General features: G+C 41.8%; 1 pseudogene; it reads left to right on the top strand.

Moving 5' to 3' along the window:
- The first annotated feature begins 760 nt into the window (after positions 1-760).
- Positions 761-18346, top strand: LOC144463867 (uncharacterized; annotated as a pseudogene).
- Positions 18347-21426: the final 3080 nt, after the last annotated feature.

The following is a 21426-nucleotide window of genomic DNA, read 5'->3' as shown; positions in this document are numbered from 1 at the left end:
CATTTAGTTCACTCACCACACATTGCACAGTTTTAATGCACCACATACACTCACTCTTCGAGGTGCAGACCACGGATGGATTGGGGGGCTTCATAATGGGGCAGGCTATGGGACAGTAGTGTCCGGTAGCCCTCCATGCTGCCCCCCAGCCCATCCTTATCTGTTCTCCAATTTTAAAGCACCACATACACCTACATCTTGGGGGGCAGATGGGAACAGGTTCCAGGTGCCTTATGGCTGCACAGGCTGCAGGACAGCAGTGTGCTGTAGCCATCAGCCTTGCCCCCACCTGTCTCCTATGTCCCTCAATTTTAATGCACCACATCACACTTATGGGCACTCACATTCACATTCACGGTGTAGGGTTAATGTTCTCCGTCAGGGATCGGAGAATCATAGTAAGAGGGGGGGTGGTGGGTTTACACACACTGTAGATACGCATGGCGTGGCTAGTGGGGCCCGGCCCTCCTGGGCTGAGGGTTGGAGCCAGGGAGCCCATTTACATCATGGTAGTTTGGCTGGGTTCCCGGTGTCTGGGGGGTCCTGTGGCCCTGTGGCGGGCGGCCCGGGTGGCGCCCGGGGGGCTCTGTGGGTTCCTGCCGGGGTTCTGCCTCCTGACCGGCTGTGGTTTATGGGCCCTCTGCTATGGGGTCCCGATGGGGGATTGACTGCTCGTGGCGGTCCCCTCTCTCCTGTGTGTTGGTGGGGGCCTGTCCTGGGGGGTTCGGGCGGGTGGCCCTTCGCGGTCCCCTGGTTCCCGATGCGATGGGGACATATGCCTTGCAGTATCACCGCCTCCTTGCCTCCCTCGTCCGCCCGGGCCTGGGTGGGCTCTCGTTACTGTCCGGTCCGGCGTCTGCTGGTGGCTGGCGCCTGGTGCGGGCCCGTCTGGTGCGGTGCTGGTTCTCTCCCCGGGGGCGGTGCCGGGCCCCCGCGCCTGGCTCCTTGGGTCGGGGGCGGTCCCTGGGTGCGTCTGTGGGTGGGGGCGGGCGAGTGGTCGGGGGCGGGTGGTGGTTGGGGGGGGCGGTGGTGGTGGTCCGCGTCGGGCGGTGGGTGGGCGGGCCCTCCTTCCCCGCCTGTCTGGGGTGTGTCTCTGGCTCTCTGGGGGTGCTGGCCTTCGCCGCCCTGGGTCCTTGGGCCTGCGTGGTGTCCTGCGGCCTCTGCGGCTCCCTGGTCTTGGGGTCTGGGCGCTCCTGCGGTCTTGTGGTGCCATACCGCCCCCCTTCCCCCGCAGGGCTGGCCCTGGACCCTGGTGATGGTTTTCATAAACACATTGGGAGGGTTCAAATACACGCATGCATGTTCGATACTTCAGCTCCGTGACGCATCACAAAGAACCGATGGGATCACTCCAAAGGGGCCCACTTGCTTCTCAAACCTACCACACCGCGCTGGCATCTCTTCTCTGCAATTGGGCTTTCCCCCTCCACCAAGACTCTCACATTTTTGGTGTTCAGTATAGACTTCTCTTTTGTTTTTGTTTTTCAGTACAGTATAGTAGACATGTATATGTTTATTTTCGATAATCTGCATGGAGCACAACCACCTCAAGGCCACAATACATCAGCTACACGGACTGTTTCTCCCCTGTTTTTTTTTTGTTTGTTTGTTTATTTGTTTGTTTTTCCTCCTTCTTCTCCGCATGCACTGTCACTATATAACTCAGGACTTAAGCACCTGCCCCCTCCCCCTTGCTTGTTTCCTTACTTTCCCCCTGACACACTTTGGTGTATCACGGCCCTCTCTGACTCATATATAGGAAGTTTTTCCAATAAAGGCTGATAGGCTAGTCTCCAGGGAGGGTGGGTGACGGTCACAACCACGCATTATGGGTATAAAATACTTGACTGCAAGATTAACAGTGCATCAATCTTCACAAGAAGCTTACACCCTTTAGTGGCGCTAAGCTATGAAGACCAATGCAGACAAGTATTACAAAAAAAAAAAAAAAAAGATAGTCACCACGCCGCCACATGGACACCATTAGATGTAGCTTCACAGGATTCATAAGGTAGCTTCCCCAACTTGTTCTGCATGCATTAGAAGTGGAATGAAGTTGATGTGGTCAAGTTTGTGTCATTAGTACATGTTAAAGTAAAAGCTGGTCACATCCTGTTAGCACCGGGGGGCACGATGAGTAAGGTGGGATATTAACATATTGGGGCTTTCGAGGCAGAGCCATCATCATGTCCAACAAGTTTGAAGCTGCTGAGATCAAGTATGTGGGCGGGAGAGCCGTTCAAAATTCGATGGCAAGAAAACAAAAAGTCGCCAAAATTTGTGACACCCTTGCAGCCACGCCCCTTGACATAGAGAAAAGCTTTTAATAACTTTTGATCAGCATGTTCTCAGGATGGTATGTAGCCAATTTGAAGTCGATCGGACAAAATCCCTAGGAGGAGTTTGTTCAAATTTAAGTTGTGGAAATCGCCATAACGAGAAAATTCAAAACAAAATGGCCGACTTCCTGTTGGGATTTTACCATGACGTCAGGAAACTTTTTTGTGCGTCTCTGAATGATACATGTGCGTACCAAATTTCGTTTGCCTACGACAAACTAATCCCAAGGGGAGGGGTTTTTGAAAATTTGTAGGGGGCGCTATTTCGGCATTTCCCGTCAACTATGTGCAACCGCCCAAAAATATCAAATTTCGGATCCGGCCGGACGAATGTGGGAAGTTAGAAGCATTTTAAAATTTGGGAAAAGGGGCAAAATTGGGACAAGAAATGTCGGAATAACAATAATAATAATAATAATAATAATAATAATAATTAAAGCTGCAAGCAGCGATGAACGGGCCCTCGCAGTCCATGCGCGTCGGGGTATGCTGCCGTCGGGGGCGTGCACCTAGATGTCTTGTCAGCTGTAATAAATAAAAAAATAAACGTTATCTCTTACTTACATTTCCAGTATACAGGTAGGCACCCAACCCACATATGTACTTTTCCAAAAAGTAGAAGCTGAATACATGCCCAATAGTTCAAGGTCTTCTGACTCTTTAAAAGTTGACATGGTGTCTCTAGCTCAAAGTATGAGGGACAAGAAAAGTTTGAAAGTCAATGAGTTTTGAAGAGGATTTGAAGATTTTCCAATTTACTTCTGTTCACACTAATTAGACTGCCACCAGAGCGCCACCTATTGGCCAATTTGCACCGACTTTTGCACAAACCCTCATCGGGCCATGGAACACAATTAGCGCAAGTGTTGTGGTAATCCGACTGTATTTGGTCAAGATATGAAAAACTGTCTGTTTTGAAAACAATGTGCAGGAATTTGTTCTTTTATATTTTGGCCATTTTTTGGACTATCAAAATTCTTTTAATAACTTTTTGTCAGGACGGTCCACAGATGCTTCATGCAAAGTTAGTGCAAATCAGTCAAATCGCCTAGGAGGAGGTTGAAATAGTAGGTGTTTCATTGTTCGCCATTTTGCAAATGAAAATTTAATGCAAAAGTGGGCGTGCCTTACATCACACAATTCAGCTGAGGGAACACTGAGATATAAAGTTTCAAAATGTTCGACACGTTACATCGGAGTTGTGGGCCAAAAACGCTTTTGCATTAAAAATAGTGCCACCTGCTGGTCATTTTTGGTATGCGAATTACAGGGGCCAATCTACACCACCCCTATCAATTTCATTTCCACAAGTGTTATGGTGTTGGCACAATGCCAAATATTAAATTAGACTGCCACTACAGCGCCACCTAGTGGCACATTGGTAACTCCTTTGTCAGATATCCTCAGGAGGGCATTGACAATAATTGTTCTAAGTTTCGTGTTAATCCGAGCAACTGATGTTGAGATATAAAATACTTCAATTTAAAGAGCGCCACCTTGTGGTAATCACCTGACATTTTGCACTGAGCCTCAGGGGCTCATGGGGAAGGAGTAAACTGAGTTTCATGTCATTCAGACACACCAATGTGGAGATATGCAACACTTCCTGTTTTGTACCAAATCTGCAGGAAGCTGCTATTTAATAACTTCAATATTCTTTGGAATATCAAAATTCTTTCAATAACTTTTTGTCAGGAGAGTCCGCAGATGCTGTGTGCAAAGTTTCGTGCAAATCGGTGAAACTGCCTAGGAGGAGTTCGAAAAAGTAGGTTTTTCATTTGTTGCGATTTAGCGAATGGAAAGTTACCGCGAAAGTGGGCTTGGCTTACACCACACAATTCAGCTGAATTCAGAGAATACGTAAATAGAAGGTTTAACAATGTGCAACATATTATGTGGGAGTTATTAGCCAAAAAGGCTTTTGCATTGAAAATAGCGCCACCTGCTGGTCATTTTTGGTGTTTGAGTTACAGGGACCAGTCTATACCACCCCTATCAATTTTATTTCCATGAGTGTTATGGTGTTGGCACAGTGCCAAATATTAAATTAGACGGCCACCAGAGCACCAACTAGTGGCAGACCGGTAAGTCCTTCATCAGATATCCTCAGGAGGGCATTGGCAATAATTACACCAAGTTTCGTGTTAATCCGCCCAAGCGATGTTGAGATATAAAATACTTCAATTTAAAGAGCGCCACCTTGTGGTCATCACCCGAAATTTTGCACTGAGTCTCAGGGCCTCATCAGGAAGTAGAAAACTGAGTTTCATGTCATTCGGACACACCAATGTGGAGATATGCAACACTTCCTGTTTTGTACCAAATCTGCAGGAAGCTGCTATTTAATAACTTCAATATTCTTTGGAATATCAAAATTCTTTCAATAACTTTTTGTCAGGAGAGTCCGCAGATGCTGTGTGCAAAGTTTCGTGCAAATCGGTGAAACTGCCTAGGAGGAGTTCGAAAAAGTAAGTTTTTCATTTGTTGCGATTTAGCGAATGGAAAGTTACCGCGAAAGTGGGCTTGGCTTACACCACACAATTCAGCTGAATGCAGAGAATACGTAAATAGAAGGTTTAACAATGTGCAACATATTATGTGGGAGTTATTAACCAAAAAGGCTTTTGCTTTCAAAATAGCGCCACCTGCTGGTCATTTTTGGTGTGTGAGTTACAGGGGCCAGTCTATACCACCCCTATCAATTTTATTTCCATGAGTGTTATGGTGTTGGCACAGTGCCAAATATTAAATTAGACGGCCACCAGAGCACCAACTAGTGGCGGACTGGTAAGTCCTTCATCAGATATCCTCAGGATGGCATTGGCAATAATTACACCAAGTTTCGTGTTAATCCGCCCAACCGATGTTGAGATATAAAATACTTCAATTTAAAGAGCACCACCTTGTGGTCATCACCCGAAATTTTGCACTGAGCCTCAGGGCCTCATCAGGAAGTAGAAAACTGAGTTTCATGTCATTTGGACACACCAATGTGGAGATATGCAACACTTCCTGTTTTGTACCAAATCTGTAGGAACCTGCTATGTAATAACTTAAGTATTCTTTGAAATATCGAAATTCTTTTAATAACTTTTTGTCAGGAGACTCCACAGATGCTGTGTGCAAAGTATCATGCAAATCAGTGAAATTGCCTAGGAGGAGTTCGAAAAAGTAGGTTTGCGACATTTTGCGAATTTGCAAAAAGAATCGGCAGGCGGAAATGGGCCTGGCCTATATCACGAAATTCAGCACAATTGACTGAAAGCGTGGATATAAGGTTTTTGAATGTGCCACAAAGTAAATGGGAGTTATGACCCAAAACGCACTTTCCTTGATTATAGCACCATCTAGTGGTGACCATGTCCAACCACCCAACAGTATCGAATTTCGGATCCAGCCAGACAAATGTGGAAAGTTAGAAGCATTTTGAAATTTGGGAAAGGGGCGAAATTGGGACACGAAATGTCGGAATAATAATAATAATAATAATGATAATAATAATAATTAAAGCTGCAAGCAGCGTTTGGCGAGACCTCGCACTCGCGCCCATTTCGGCCCCCAGCTTATGTCGTCATTGTGAATTATTTAGAAATATCAAACATATTGCCACAAACATCAGAAAATCCTTACAGAGCTGAACGTTTTGATGTTTGAATGCTTTCTGTAGCTGTAGGTATGTAGAAGTGATGTCACAATATGCAAATTAGATGAGTTAATTCATTCCCATCAGATTCCTCTTACTTTATTTTGAGGACGAGATGACAAAAACAACACAAAACAAACGAAATGTACTGCGTAAATATGTTCAAAATGGTGTTTACTGAGATTCATGAAATCGAATATGGCTGCCATGTAGTGACACCGCAATATGCAAATTAGATTAGGTAATTTACTCCCATCAGATTCCTGTTCCCTTATTTCGAGGCTGAGATGACAAAAATGGCACAAAATAAAAGAAATGTACTGTGTAAATATGTTCAAAAGGCTTTTTTACTGATATTTATGAAATCCAATATGGCCGCCGCCTAGTGACCCCCCAATATGCAAATTAGATGAGTTAATTTACTCCCATGACAAACCTTGGGTCATGATGAATAGTTTTGTCATTTACAGTATGCCTTTATGTGTCACCACTTTCAAGCCACAGCCTTTTGAAATGTTGAAATGAAAATGGAATTTTTTTTTGCTCAATAAACTCTGGCACCTAAAGGGTCAAAATGGAGATTCTGCCCCTGTCATATCTGCATGTAAGATTTAGACACACACACACATCATGTTTCTGTGAGTTTGTGTGTGACAGCGGTTGCCATGGTGATGAAGTAGGTACACCTGGGAGAAGAGCAGAGAGAGACAGACAGAACACAGAGAGAGACCTGTTGTAGTGGAGATTTAACTCCTCGAACAAGTTCTTTCCATTTCCAAACCGTTGGTCCAATCATGAAAAAAATGTGATGATGAGAGAGATAAAGTTATACAGAAGATCTGTTTAGCAGCAGTTGAGCTGTCATGTGTGCGTCTTTAAAGCCGATACAATAAACGGTGTAGGAGGAGATGTGTTTTTTTAAGAACACGTTTGAGGTGAAATCTTACTTTGAAAAGTCAAGTAGCTCACTTCCTGTTGGAATTAGGTCATGGGTGTCAACGCGTGATTTGTAAGTCAAACACACCAGTTTTGGTTTGATCTTGATACGACATTCCTACGGGCTGCAGTGGCCAGTTTAGTGCACCTATGTGGCGCTAGAGAGCCCATTTTGGCACTGTAGGGGTTAATAATGTGTGTGTTCTGTTTCAAATGAAGTTTCTGCTGCTGTAATCTGTCCTTTAAAGATTGTGAGACACACAGACCAGAGAACCCTGTGGCTGTGTCTGTGTGTGCAGCCGTTGTCATGGCGATTAATGACTTGCCCGCACCTGACAAATTTTCCTACGTTTTGTGGTATAAATTGTGTCTGTACAGTGAAAATTGTGGCCATGGCAGCGAGTTAAAGACAAAAGTTTTAGACGATTTTTAGAGCCCTCTCCACTCTAGCTCACAGCATTCCGTGCAATACACACCCATTGTAAAGTGAGAATTTCTCCACTTTTGCTCATGGTAATTTGAGAGGCACAGATGAAAAACGGTAAAAGATATGAAAAAGATGAAAACATGAGTGAATAGATGAGACCTGTGGCAACATTTGAAAGTTGGAATGGTGTCTGTTGCACAAAGTATGGAGATGCTGTAAATGCTAGAAAAAGCCCTAAGATTGGTGTCTTTCTCCCCCCTGCTGCCATTCATTTCCTATGGGACAGCTTTCCAAGATCGCCAGGACGTTTTTCTGACATCTCACCTTATGGAGCCCATAAAATCCAAACTAAGCGAGTAATGAAAAAGTTACGAATAACTTTTGATTAGAACGAGTTGATCTGTCATCTGTGCAAGTTTGAAGCCGATTGGATAAGCGGTGTATGAGAAGAAGATTTTTTAGGAAAGGCAGTTTTAAGGCAAAATCTTACTTTGAAAGGGCAAATAGCTCACTTCCTGTTGGATTTAGGTCAGGGGTGTCGGCGCGTGATTTTTAGGCCTTCATGAGACGAACATGCCACTTTTGGTTTCATGTTTCTACGACGTTCCTACAGGCCGTGGCGGCCATTTTTGTGTGCCTAGGTGGTGCTAAAGAGCCCATTTTGGCAGTTTAGGGGTTAATGTCATGATTTTCTAAAATTTTTCACCGGTTCTGATGTGCGTGCCAATTTTGGTGAGTTTTTGAGCATGTTTAGGGGGTCAAATTCCAGTTCAAAGAGGCAGTGGGAGAAAGAATAATAATAATTAAAGCTGCAAGCAGCGTTTGGCGGGACCTCGTACTCGCGCCCGTTTCGGCCCCCAGCTTATGTCGTCACTGTGAATTATTTAGAAATATCAAACATGTTGCCACAAACATCAGAAAATCCTTACAGAGCTGAACGTTTTGATGTTTGAATGCTTTCTGTAGCTGTAGGTATGGATAAGTGATGTCACGATATGCAAATTAGATGAGTGAATTTATTCCCATCAGATTCCTCGTCCTTTATTTTGAGGAAGAGACAACAAAAACAACACAAAACAAAATAAATTTACTATGTAAATATGTTCAAAATGTTGTTTTACTGAGATGTATGAAATCCAATATGGCTGCTGCCTAGTGACATCACAATATGCAAATTTGATAAGTTAATTTACTTCCATGACAAACTTTGGGTCATGATGAATAGTTTTCTCATTTACAGTATGCCTTTATCTCTCACCACTTTCAAGCCACAGCCTTTTGAAATGTTGAAATGAAAATGGAATATTTTCCTCAATAAACTCTGGCACCTAAAGGGTTAAAATGGAGATTGTGCCCCTGTCATATCTGCATGTAAGATTTAGACACACACACACATCATGTTTCTGTGAGTTTGTGTGTGACAGCGGTTGCCATGGTGATGAAGTAAGTGCACCTGGCAGAAGAGCAGAGAGAGAGAGTGACAGAACACAGAGAGACCTGTTTTAGTGGAGATTTAACTCCTCGAAGAAGTTCTTCCCATTCCCAAACCGCTGGTCCAATCATCAAAATAATGTGATCATGAGAGAGATAAAGTTATACAGAAGATCTGTTTAGCAGCAGTTGAACTGGTATGTGTGCGTCTTTAAAGCCGACACAATAAACGGTGTAGGAGGAGATGGGTTTTTTTTTAAGAGCAGGTTTGAGGGGAAATCTTACTTTGAAAGGGCAAATAGCTCACTTCCTGTTGGAATTAGGTCATGGGTGTTAGCGTGTTATTTGTAGGTCGAACACTCCAGTTTTGGTTTGATCTTGATACGACATTCCTACGGGCTGCAGTGGCCAGTTTAGTGCACCTATGTGGCGCTAGAGAGCCCATTTTGGCACTGTAGGGGTTAATAATGTGTGTGTTCTGTTTCAAATGAAGTTTCTGCTGCTGTAATCTGTCCTTTAAAGATTGTGAGACACACAGACCAGAGAACCCTGTGGCTGTGTCTGTGTGCGCAGCCGTTGTCATGGCGATTAATGACTTGCCCGCACCTGTGGCAGACACAGACACGTCAGGAAAGCAGATCACCAAAGGCTGTTTATAAAGGGATTTAACTCCTCGAACAAATGCTTCGCATACCCAAACCGTTGGTCCGAGCAAGAAAATAAAGTGATTTTGAGAGACAGCCACGTCTCGTGAACGCACGTGTCGCGTTTTATATTTCTCGAGTCAAAAATGTGGTCAGGTGAGCGAGTTTAAAATGTGTTGCACCCCAGCTGTTTCCAGAAATTTCTCCTCAGAGTTTACATGGGAGTGAATGAGAAAAAAATCAGCGCTCCCTTCGCTTTGGAGCCACTCAGCAAAAATGTGTACATGTGAGAGATTCCATGTCAACATATCTGTGAGCAGGACAAATTTTCCTACGTTTTGTGGTATAAATTGTGTCTGTACAGTGAAAATTGTGGCCATGGCAGCGAGTTAAAGACAAAAGTTTTAGACGATTTTTAGAGCCCTCTCCACTCTAGCTGTAAATGCTAGAAAAAGCCCTAAGATTGGTGTCTTTCTCCCCCCTGCTGCCATTCATTTCCTATGGGACAGCTTTCCAAGATCGCCAGGACGTTTTTCTGACATCTCACCTTATGGAGCCCATAAAATCCAAACTAAGCGAGTAATGAAAAAGTTACGAATAACTTTTGATTAGAACGAGTTGATCTGTCATCCATGCAAGTTTGAAGCCGATAGGATAAACGGTGTATGAGAAGAAGATTTTTTAGGAAAGGCAGTTTTAAGGCAAAATCTTACTTTGAAAGGGCAAATAGCTCACTTCCTGTTGGATTTAGGTCAGGGGTGTCAGCGCGTGATTTTTAGGTCTTCATGAGACGAACACGGCAGTTTTGGTTTCATGTTTCTACGATGTTCCTACAGGCCGTAGCGGCCATTTTTGTGTGCCTAGGTGGTGCTAGAGAGCCCATTTTGGCACTTTAGGGGTTAATTTCATGATTTTCTAAAATTTTTCACCGGTTCTGATGTGCGTGCCAATTTTGGTGAGTTTTTGAGCATGTTTAGGGGGTCAAATTCCAGTTCAAAGAGGCGGCAGGAGAAAGAAAGAATAAACGCACCAAAAACAATAGGGTCCTTGCCTATGGCGAGGACTGCTCTGTGAGCAGTCCTCTTCCTCTAGGCTCGGTCCCTAATAAACGCACCAAAGTCCTCTGCCTCTAGGCTCGGTCCCTAATAATAATAAACGCAGCAAAAACAGTCCTTCGGCGAGGACTGCTCTGTGAGCAGTCCTCTGCCTTCGGGCTCGGTCCCTAATAATAATCAGGAGAAAAACAATAGGGACCTCACAGGTCTGTGACCTGCTCGGGCCCTAATAATCATTCCAAAAACAATAGGGACCTCGCAGGTCGAGAGTTGCTCGGGCCCTAATAAACAGCGCGATTACAATAGGGTCCTCACGGACGACTTCGTCATCGCTCGGGCCCTGATAATAAACAGCGCGATAACAATAGGGTCCTCACGGACGACTTGTCGTTGCTCGGGCCCTAATAAACAGCGCGATTACTTTAGGGTCCTCACGGACGACTTCGTCGTCTCTCGGGCCCTAATAATAATTAAAGCTGCAAGCAGCTGTGATCAGGCCCTCGCTCCCCCATGCAACCGTGGGGGCCTGAGGCATGTGGGGGCTGTGGCATGAAGGGAGAAGGGAGAAAAATACTGGCAGGAGTGAAAAATTGCAATGTTTCGATCATCCACCAGGTGGTGCTACGAGTGTAACCAGATGTGGCCAGGTGCGTTCAGGGGTGGACCCTCATCACAGATGTAAAATTTCGAGCAAATCGGACAATGCATGAAGGATTTATACCATGTTGATGTTCCTTGGCGAAGGATGAAAAGTCGCCGCCGTGGCAGCCTGCAACGTGACTGGACACGTGTGTCACTGTGGAGATTCATCAACTTGATCGTCATGTGGCCACAAAATGTAGTTGATCAGGTCAGGAGCTTGAGGTTGGTGTTTGTCAGTGTAAAGATGGCATTTCCTTTTTCAACAAAGGGGCGCCATGAGCGAGATTGCCTACAAGCATATGGAGGTGTTGAGGGCGGGGCTCTTATCATGTACAGAAATTTTGAAGCAGTTTCGATGAATTATGTGGGAGAGAGAGCTGCTTGAATATGCATGGTGATGGATCAAAAATGGCAGCACCATAGCAGCCATGCCCTTTGACCAACAGACATGCAGAGCACAACTTTTGATCAGCATGGTCTCTGGATGATCTGCAAAAAATTTGAAGTCGATTGGATGAAATCCCTAGGACTAGTTCGATAAAATACAACATGTGGAAATCACGCCAAAATGACAAGTCAAAATCAAAATGGCCGACTTCCTGTTTGGAGTAGACCATTAGTGCCAGAGACTTTTATGTGCGTCTGGACAACATACACATGTCTACCAATTTTCATGTTCCAACTCACAAAAAAACCCCATGGAGAGGTGTTTTTGAAAATTTCAAGGGGGCGCTATAGAGGCATTTTGTCCCCACCATGGGTGACGCCCCTATCAAATGACCTGTGTATCAATTTTCATGAGGAGATTAGGTCGCTGAAGCCATCAAAAAGCCAAACGTATTTAGTGGCCAGGGATCGATAGTCGCCACACCGCCACATGAACACCATTAGGCGTAGCTTCACAAACTTGTTCTGCATGCATTAGAAGTGGAATGAAGTTGATGCGGTCAAGTTTGTGGCATTGGTACATGTTAAAGTAAAAACTAGTCACTTCATGTTACCACCGGAGGGCGCTATGAGTAAGGTGGGATATTAACATATCGGGGCGTTCGGGGCCATGCCAACATCATGTCCAGCAAGTTTGAAGCTGCTGAGATAAATTTTGTGGACGGGAGAGCCGTTTGAAATTCAATGGCAAGAAAATGATAAATCGCCAAAATTTGTCACGCCCTAGCGGCCACACCCCTTGACATAGAGAAAAGCTTTTATTAACTTTTGATCAGCATGTTCTCAGGATGATCTGTAGCCAATCGTCGATCGGACGAAATCTCTAGGAGGAGTTTGTTCAAATTTAATTTGTGGAAATCGCCGTAATGAAAAAATTCAAAACAAAATGATCGAATTCCTGTTGGGTTTTTACCATGACGTCAAGAGACTTTTTTCTGCGTGTTGGTATGATACATGTGCGTACCAAATTTCGTTTGCCTATGACAAACTAACCCCAATGGGGAGGGTTTTTTGAAAATTTGGAGGAGGCACTATTGCGGCATTTCGCGTTGACCATTTGCAACAGTCCAAAAATATCGAATTTTGGATCCGGCCGGACAAATGTAGAAAGTTAGAAGCGTCGTCGCTCGGGCCCTAATAATAAACAGCACAATTTCAACAGGGTCCTCCATGGACGACTTCGTTGTCGCTTGGGCCCTAATAATAAATAGCGCGATTATAATAGGGTCCTCACGGACAACTTCATCGTTGCTCGGGCCCTAATAATAATAAAAAATCCTTGCATTTCAATAGGGTCCTCGCACTGCTAGGTGCTCGGGCCCTCATAATAATAAACAACGCAATTACAATAGGGTCCTCACGGACGACTTCGTTGTCACTCGGGCCCTAATAATAAATAATAATAATAATGATAAACAGCGCGATTACAATAGGGTCCTCACGGACGACTTCGTCGTTGCGCGGGCCCTAATAATAATAATAATAAACAGCGCGATTACAATAGGGTACTCACGGACGACTTCATCGTTGCTCGAGCCCTAATAATAATAATAAACAACGCGATTACAATAGGGTCCTCACTGACGACTTCGTCATCCCTCAGGCCCTAATAACATAAACAAAACTGAATAAAACTTGGCGTTATAAACAGATGCTGCCCGGCACGAAAGGAAAGCTTTTTTAGTCAGTGTCTGACGTTGGAAAACACTGACTGAGCAGCAGTATTTGATGACTTGGGAATGCAAATGGGTTGTGATTTCAAGGACTGAATATAAAGGGACACCTGCTAAAGCAACCATAATTATTGGAGAAAGCCAGTCTTGCTAAATATATCTGAATTTTCTGCTAAGAATTTGCAGAAAACTGAGGTTGAATTACAGTTTCTGAAAGATGATTTGGTTTGTTCAAAAATTATTTCAATACTTGCTGCCGCTTGGAGTCACCAAAGTACAAAGTTGCATTACACAGATATATGTTATGTATACAATAACTAGCCTAATGTCCTCTTTAATCTTTACCCATTTCTTCCCCTGCTCTACACAAACTGATTATGTGCAGTATGTCTGCTGCAGACTTCTAAACAAATTGGAGACTTCCTATTATAACTGGGGCCAAGACTTGGCACTCCATTAACTGTGGAATGGTTGTAATCTCATTTCCTTATTCGTGAAAGGCAGAGGCAGTGAAAAAATATTTGTTTACAACAAACTAGTTTTAATAATCATTTTTATTAGAGTAATCCTCAGACATTTATTATATTGCTAACAGGATGCTTTCAAATTTCATAAAAGCGGCATTAAACAAAGTGACTCTTGTTTCTTGTTCCAATCCTGATCTTCTATCCACCTCGCTTATCGCTCTTTTCTCATTACTCAGATTCCTCCACCATCTCCTCTCTCCTCCCTTCTTTCATTCTTTATTTCATCATTTCCTTTGTTAGTGCCTGCACTGTGTTTGTAATTTTAAGGCCTTTCTTGTCTCCTTCTCATCTCTTCTCTTATGGCTTTTCTCTAATCTTCTCAGTGTTGTCCTGTTTGATCCATCTAAAATCAAATTAATGGAGATGGGTCTCCATCGTCTTATGTCATATACTTTTGCTAGAGGTGCTCATTGCAGAAGCTGATTGGACAAGAGAATGTTTCACATGGTTACATCACGTCTTTGAAAAGTAAGATTTCTTAACTTGCTGCAGTGTGGCAGCCAAGATGCAGTGTGTGTGTGTGTGTGTGTGTGTGTGTTGGATGAATGATGGAGAAGTAAATGATTGTCTAAATAAAGTTTTTGCATGTTTGCGTAAATATTTTCCACATTCCATGCTGCATGGACATGAACATGAACTGTAAAACATATTAGAAGAAACAATGGTTACAATACTGAAACCCTAGCTCTTTTAGCTCAGGTAAAGCCCTCTACTGGACTGTGTGGCTACACCTGACTCTCCTCTGGGCGTGAGATACCAACAATGTTTCTGTGCTCCTTGATGACCCAGAAAATGTGGCATGCAGAGTGTCTATTGCTCTTTGTCTGACCCCTGCAAGGTTAGGCCAAAGTTCCACCCAGTTTGGGTGGTGACCACCTGGGTTGGCTGGGGCCCTGCACTTCTTTGCTGCGGCCACCTAGGTTATAACCTATAACCTAACCTGGCCTAAACTTTGCCGGTCAGGATCGGTGTGCCTTTACTTAACAGTATCTCTAGTGTTACCATCAGGATTGTTCTTTTGAGTGAAATACCTTGACAACTAAGTATAGCTAACTCCATTCAATAAAGAACAGTGACTTTGGTTGTCCCATTACTTTATGCCCTTACTTTATTTTGCAGTTCTTGGTCATAACCTATTGATATTCTCATCAGCCTCAGCTATATTTTGGTTTTAGTACTAATTAAAAAATGTTAGCATGCTAACAGGCTAAACTCTCCATCCTCGAATCCTTAGAGATGATCAAATCAAATCAATATATTCACATTGGTAGTAAGAGCTTCTAGCCTTGGACCAAGACTTACTACCAATGTGCAATACACCTCCCAACCGCTATAGTGGCGCTGTGGCACAGTAAAAAGCTGGTGCACTCATTCATTGCAGGACAAAGAAGGGGTGAAGAAAATTTCAAGACATCCCAAGATAAAATGCATGTTTATTGAACAATAACGGATACACAAACACACGGCAACCCCCCCGTACACCTTCCTAACATCTGTGCCTATGAGGTGAGTACATTACATGTTTGATTTGAACATTTATGGAGACGTAAATCGGTCTAGACCAGGAACCCCCAAACAAAATACGGGGTTCGTTTTCAAGACGTTCATGCAATGAACTAGAATTTTCTCTTCATACTTTGTGTAGGGAGACTTACCTGATGCCAGCTGTTCTTTTAGATAGTCTTTTTTTAGTCTCTCTCCTTGATAAGCTCATCAATCTTCTCCTTTTGCAACTCTAACTTCAGCTGACACATCAGCTCATGGGATTTTCTTTTGTCTGCCAGCTGTGCAGTAGGGGCCATGGACACACCTAAAAGAAAGAAACTGTTCATTATAAAATGCATGTAAAAAGTTATATACCAACTGAATATATTTTCAGACACTGGTGATTTTGGCATGCCTTGACCTTTAAGCAACTTTAAATAGTAGTTCTCAAGTGAAATGTATTCATTTCTATTCAGTTTATGTTCAGATACAATAATATGTCGGTGTATGCGTGTAATATATGTATTTTTGTCTAACATACATACATGCAAATAGTTTTATTTCTATTTTGTGTGAAGCACTCAGTGCATGTAATTTAGTTTATGTAGTACAGCACTTTGGGGTGCATTTATCATTATTATAATCATTATTATTAGAAACACTATCAAATATTTTCTAAAAGTTTTTTTTTTTAACTTGTAAGTTGTAAGTATAAATGCTTTTAATGACTCCATTCATATGAACACGTAATTCATTCACATGAACAAAAAATGTTGTCTTTTAACATTTACAACCCTGTCTTGTAGTATCAAAAGGTAACAATGGAAGGGCTAATGGCCTTGCACCATGCATATTCAGAGCGGGTATGTGAATACCCCTCCTCTTTTAAGGTTTTAATATTATCTGTCAGTGAATTAGCCAGGCTTTGATGGTTATTTACAGGTTATGTCAATGCTACTTTTATGTTGAATGATAGTGTGTCTTGGGCCCTTCAGCTACTAACAAGCTAGCTATCATCCATAATGTGTGTCGGCAAACAAACATACTCACCACTAGTGTCGATGACGGCTGCTGACAATGTATCCATCCCCACACCGGCATTCTTTTTGGCTCGCGTCCATCCGACTCTTCGAGTTTGATCGGAGTTCTCCATCTTGGCTGCACTCAGCTTCACGTCACGTCTTCTCTGCGTCTTCTCCATGGAGCAGCTCCTGTTCGATGTTGCCGCCAGGTTGCCGCCTCCCACCGTCAAATTGATGACATAGTGGAAGCAGATTCCTTTGTCCCACCTTCATGACGTGTTGAAAGCGGGATTGTGGGTACTCAGGCGGATCAGATCATAACAACGCTGGATGTCTTCATGAAAGCACCACAGTTTAATGCATTTTTTTGTGTTGCAAGCAATGAGCAGATTCACACGACTGAAGAAGCTTATTAATGAGGAAACCTCGAAAAGAAACACCCTGAAGCTGATAAAAGTGGCTTCAGAAGAGGAAACTGCTAAAGAAAAAAGTCAAATGCAGAATATGCCATCAGGACATGAAACTGAAAAGGAGGACGAACAGTCGAGATCTATATCCTTGGTAAGAAATATATAATTAAATAGGTAAATTTAAACTAATTTGCAATTATGTGTTGATCTGTGTGCAGGTTTGGGTCAGATTACTTTGAGATGTAATCAGGTTACTGAATACACATTCAATGCAATGTATGTAATTAGTAATGTTATCTACTGGATAACAAAAAAAAAAAAAAAAAAATCTAATCTAATCTAAATCCTTTTGGACCAAACATTGATTTCCAAGATATATTAATAAAGTCACCATTTAAAAAGCTAGCAACCTGAGAGGAGTAAGTTACTTATATAAAGTAGACAGTAGAACATATCCAGATCAAATCAAATTACCCTCACAAAAATATGCTGGCATGAACATCTACAGCTGTACTGTACAGTTTTATAATTTTAAAATTTCCATATTTTAAATATGTAATCACAAAGTAATCTTTGTAACTGACTAATCTAATTACACATTTTTTCCAAATGTACTTTGTGCTGATTATAGTTACTTATTTTTTGTAACCTGATCATGTCATCTCGATTAAATTTACTATTTACCATTACTACCCAAACCTGTGTGTGTGTGTGTGTGTGTGTGTGTGGGCAAGTAATAACAATAATAACATAAACACATATATCATAGACTCACAATATTGCTGTTCTCTCTGTAATTGCATGAAACACGCAATATACAAAATAATGCATAGCATGTTTTGTCAATGATTTAGAGACACATAACCATTCCTTTTTTTCCATTTGCCTTTGAAGATTTTCTCAGGGTCTACGATTATGACAGATTGATATGATGGATGACACAATTGCAGCCAGTTCAACAACTCTCACTAAAATGGCAAAAAAAGTAAGGGAGGTCTGTGTCACAACAGTTGAAACGATGAGAAGGCATACAGGCCAGCAGATTGGTGGAAGAGGGGGGTTTGTTGTGATCGATGAGAGCCATTTTCGGCACAAAAGAAAGGTATATTATAGTAATAGTGACTTTAAATAAGTGTCAAATAGAGCCAAACAAGTTACTGTTAATAGAATGTATCTGTTTACATCTGTTTGTTGTTTTGTTTCTGCATCAGTATGGGAGAGGAAGAATGGCTGGTGGGTGGAAAAGAAAGAAGTGGGTCTTTGGGATGATAGGTGTGAGGCATCATCAAGGATGAAGAAAGCCTATTCTACGTCTTGTGGAGAGAAGATCTCGAAGACATCTAGTCCCCTTGATTGCCCATCATGTGAGGCTTGGATCTTCAGTTATCAGTGACGAGTGGTGTGCCTATCGCGTACTCTCTGCACTGGGGTACAACCATCACACACAGGTGGTATGTAGATCCCCAAACTGGTGCCCATACCCAGCATCTTGAGAGGGCCTGCAGATCCTACAAGGAGCAGATCTGGAAGCTTAAGGGAAATCACACTGACAATTTGCTTTCTGACCACCTTTCAGTGATTGAGTGAAATGAATGGCTCGCAAAGAAAGACCGTGATGGTGCATTTGGTAGACTGATTCATGACATTTCCAAAAAATACAAGTAGTCAAATGCAGTCACTAACCATTGTTAGCAAGAATTTGTCTTTCTGTGGGACATGGCTGAGATAAATTCAAAGGAATCAGTGTACTTTGTTTTTGTAGTGTCATAAAATTACATTTCCTGTATTATTTTATGTGTTGAGTATATTTATTTTATCTGTCTCAAATAATTTTAAGACTTTTCTTTGAGATAGGATTTCAAATGTATGTTGGATTATGACACTGACATATTTTCTGACTTTATTTTTTGATATTGAAACATTTTATATTTTTTCAGTCAAAGATTTTATTTGTAGCACTTGAAACTTCTGTGATCCACTGTTGGTGTTGGCAAGTTTTTATTCAGCCATGTTTACGCTCATATGTCTTTTTAAATCAACAGTACAATTGTACAGTTACAATATGTTGAGAAGTTGCATAAATATTAATGCAATATGTTCTATATCCCCTTGTGTTGTGTCTTTCCTTTGTCTGTTAAGATAACTGAGACTTTTGTGAGTCTTGAGGCATCCCCAGCCTTTAAATCTCATTTGTAAATGCTTTATAAGGCATAGATAGTGCTCACTTTAGATGAGCTCACACAAAATACTTAATTAACGAGTAGTAAGTGCTTCGTAACCACCGGAATTAATAAATTCCTGTATTAATAACTATTTATAGGACCTCTATTGGAAAATAAATTTGTGAGTTTTTAATAAAACATCTACTAACACAGTCACTAACCATCAGTACATGTCTGAATTGTGTATGTGTAAGTGCATGCCTAAATGTATATCTAAATAGTTTATTAATCATTTTATATACACTTTCTAAATGATCTTACAAGCCACTGACAATTCCTAAATAACTGGTTTGTAAGTGATGTAATACTTAATTTAGAAATGCTGAATCCATCATTTATAAAGTATGAAAATTGCAATCATTAAGCACATTATAGATGAGCTTATTAATGAAGAGTAAAACATTTATAACTATGTTTATAAACTACATACCAATGAGTATTTATGTCAGAAACATGCTTTATAAATGATGAATTCAGTATTTACTAATCTATAACTAATGTGCTTATTAATGATGAGTTAAACATTTATAACTGTGTTTATAAACTACATACTAATGAATATTCATGTCAGAAACATGATTTATAAATGATGAATTCAGTATTTATTAATGCTTAAGTAATGCTTAATAGTGTGTACTTATTATGAAGTGTTACCGAAGTTTGATACACGGAAGTATAGTGTGTTTACGCCTCTGTGGAGGGATACACCGGTGAGCAGGCACAGGCACAGAAGTAGCCTGTAAACAAAACTCAGTTGTTTATTTAGCCTAACAATATCTCCAGACTATAGTAGCTGCAATGGATGCCTTTGAACGCGATTTTGAAGAGTTTCTTGTAGTGGACACAGATCCAGAGCCATACCTGTTTGAGCCGGAGTATACAGATGAGGAACTCCAGGTGTTGGATGCTGAGTGGGCGAGAAGAGAGGCTGAATCCTCTGAGGCAGCGGAACAGCAAGGGGCCGAGGGAAAACGGAGGTCAAGGGAGGATTGGTAGGGTAGCTGCAGGGCTTGCCAACCTGCGCCTACGGAGGTGGAATCATTTTGCTGCACAGAATGGGATTCGGTGCTACCATCGTTGGGGAGGCTAGAGATATATCATCAGGAGGAAAACCGCCACAGAGAGTGCATCACAAGGAGTGAAAACTTTGCAGCAATCACTAAACCTGGCATAATTGAAACATTTTTTCATGTTCCTAAGATAAACTGGAAAAAACGCCCCAGGCCTGCAGGAGCTGATGGAGAGCTTTCAGTCGAGTGAGTAATATCACTTTATAATGCACATTTACAGTGCCTTTTCATCTAGCATGAGAAAAGTGACCTAAAATTGAATTGTGTGCAGCTTGTTGTAGAAATATGTTTGTGAAACATCACACGAGTCTCTGTAGGTTTGCTTTGAATGTTTTTGCAAGTTGCAATACATACATACATTTTCTAGGCATGATCGTCTGTGTCATCTCTTTGTTTGCTTTTATCGAGTGACCTAGGGTACCTGTCCCAGAGCTAGCTGCAGCTGTTGCTCACCGGTGTATCCCTCTGCGCAGGGCGTAAACATACTATAGTTCCATGTATCAAATTTCTTCTAAAATGTCTAAAAAGGACACTCATTTTTCAAATTGTGCTGGAGCCTATCCCAGCTGACATTGGATGAGAGGCGGGGTACACCCTGGACAGGTCGCCAGACTATCACAGGGCTGACACATTAATCACAATTAGTCACAATTACATTATCAATATATTGACTTGGAATTCTAACAAAATGAAACTGACTTAGATATATGTAAATGACTCTGAATTTTAGTCAATGGTAAAAGTTGACTAGCTGTGTTAAATTACAGATAATCTACAATGAACAATTCCATTCATAAGAAACTAATGGTTGATGTCAAGAATAACCTTTTTAATATAATTACATTATATTATGGACATGTTGGCTTGCAATTCTAACTCGTCAAAAAGAAAATTGTTGATACCTACAATTGCTGCTGCCTTTTTCTATGGATAAAAATGTTCATGATGAAAATTTTTATAAGATAACTGAGAAATTTCAGTGTTGCAGCAGTCAAGGGGGAAGAGTAAGATTAAAGATTTCAAAATTTAAAAACTTAAAAAAACTAGGCTTGCAAAAAGTACAAAAAATACAAGAAACAGCATTAAATGATAAAAATAATAATGATGAGCAGTCGATAAAAAGTGAGCAATGGATTAAAGTGAACATATTTAGTGAAAAGCGAAAATTGTATGTGCAAATAAACAACAACAAGAGGGAACAATTATGCTTATTATGATGTCACTAAAGTGTCCATGGTGCAGTTTATTGTGAGCAGTGCTGGTTATGTAGCCTGACAGGAGCAGGCAGGAAGGACCTGCGATAGCATTTGTTCACACACTTTGGGTGAATCAGTCCATCGCTGAAGGAGCTCTCCAGAGAGCTGTTATCTCTTCCTGCAGGGGGTGGGACTCGTTAGTCCTCAGAGATGACAGCTTGGCTTGGCTTGACAGTGTCAAAGAAGGTCTTCAGGAG

The sequence above is a fragment of the Epinephelus lanceolatus genome, chromosome 7, assembly GCF_041903045.1.
Source record: "Epinephelus lanceolatus isolate andai-2023 chromosome 7, ASM4190304v1, whole genome shotgun sequence".
Classification (NCBI taxonomy): Eukaryota; Metazoa; Chordata; class Actinopteri; order Perciformes; family Serranidae; genus Epinephelus; species Epinephelus lanceolatus.
This window is presented reverse-complemented; position numbering and strand designations above follow the sequence as displayed.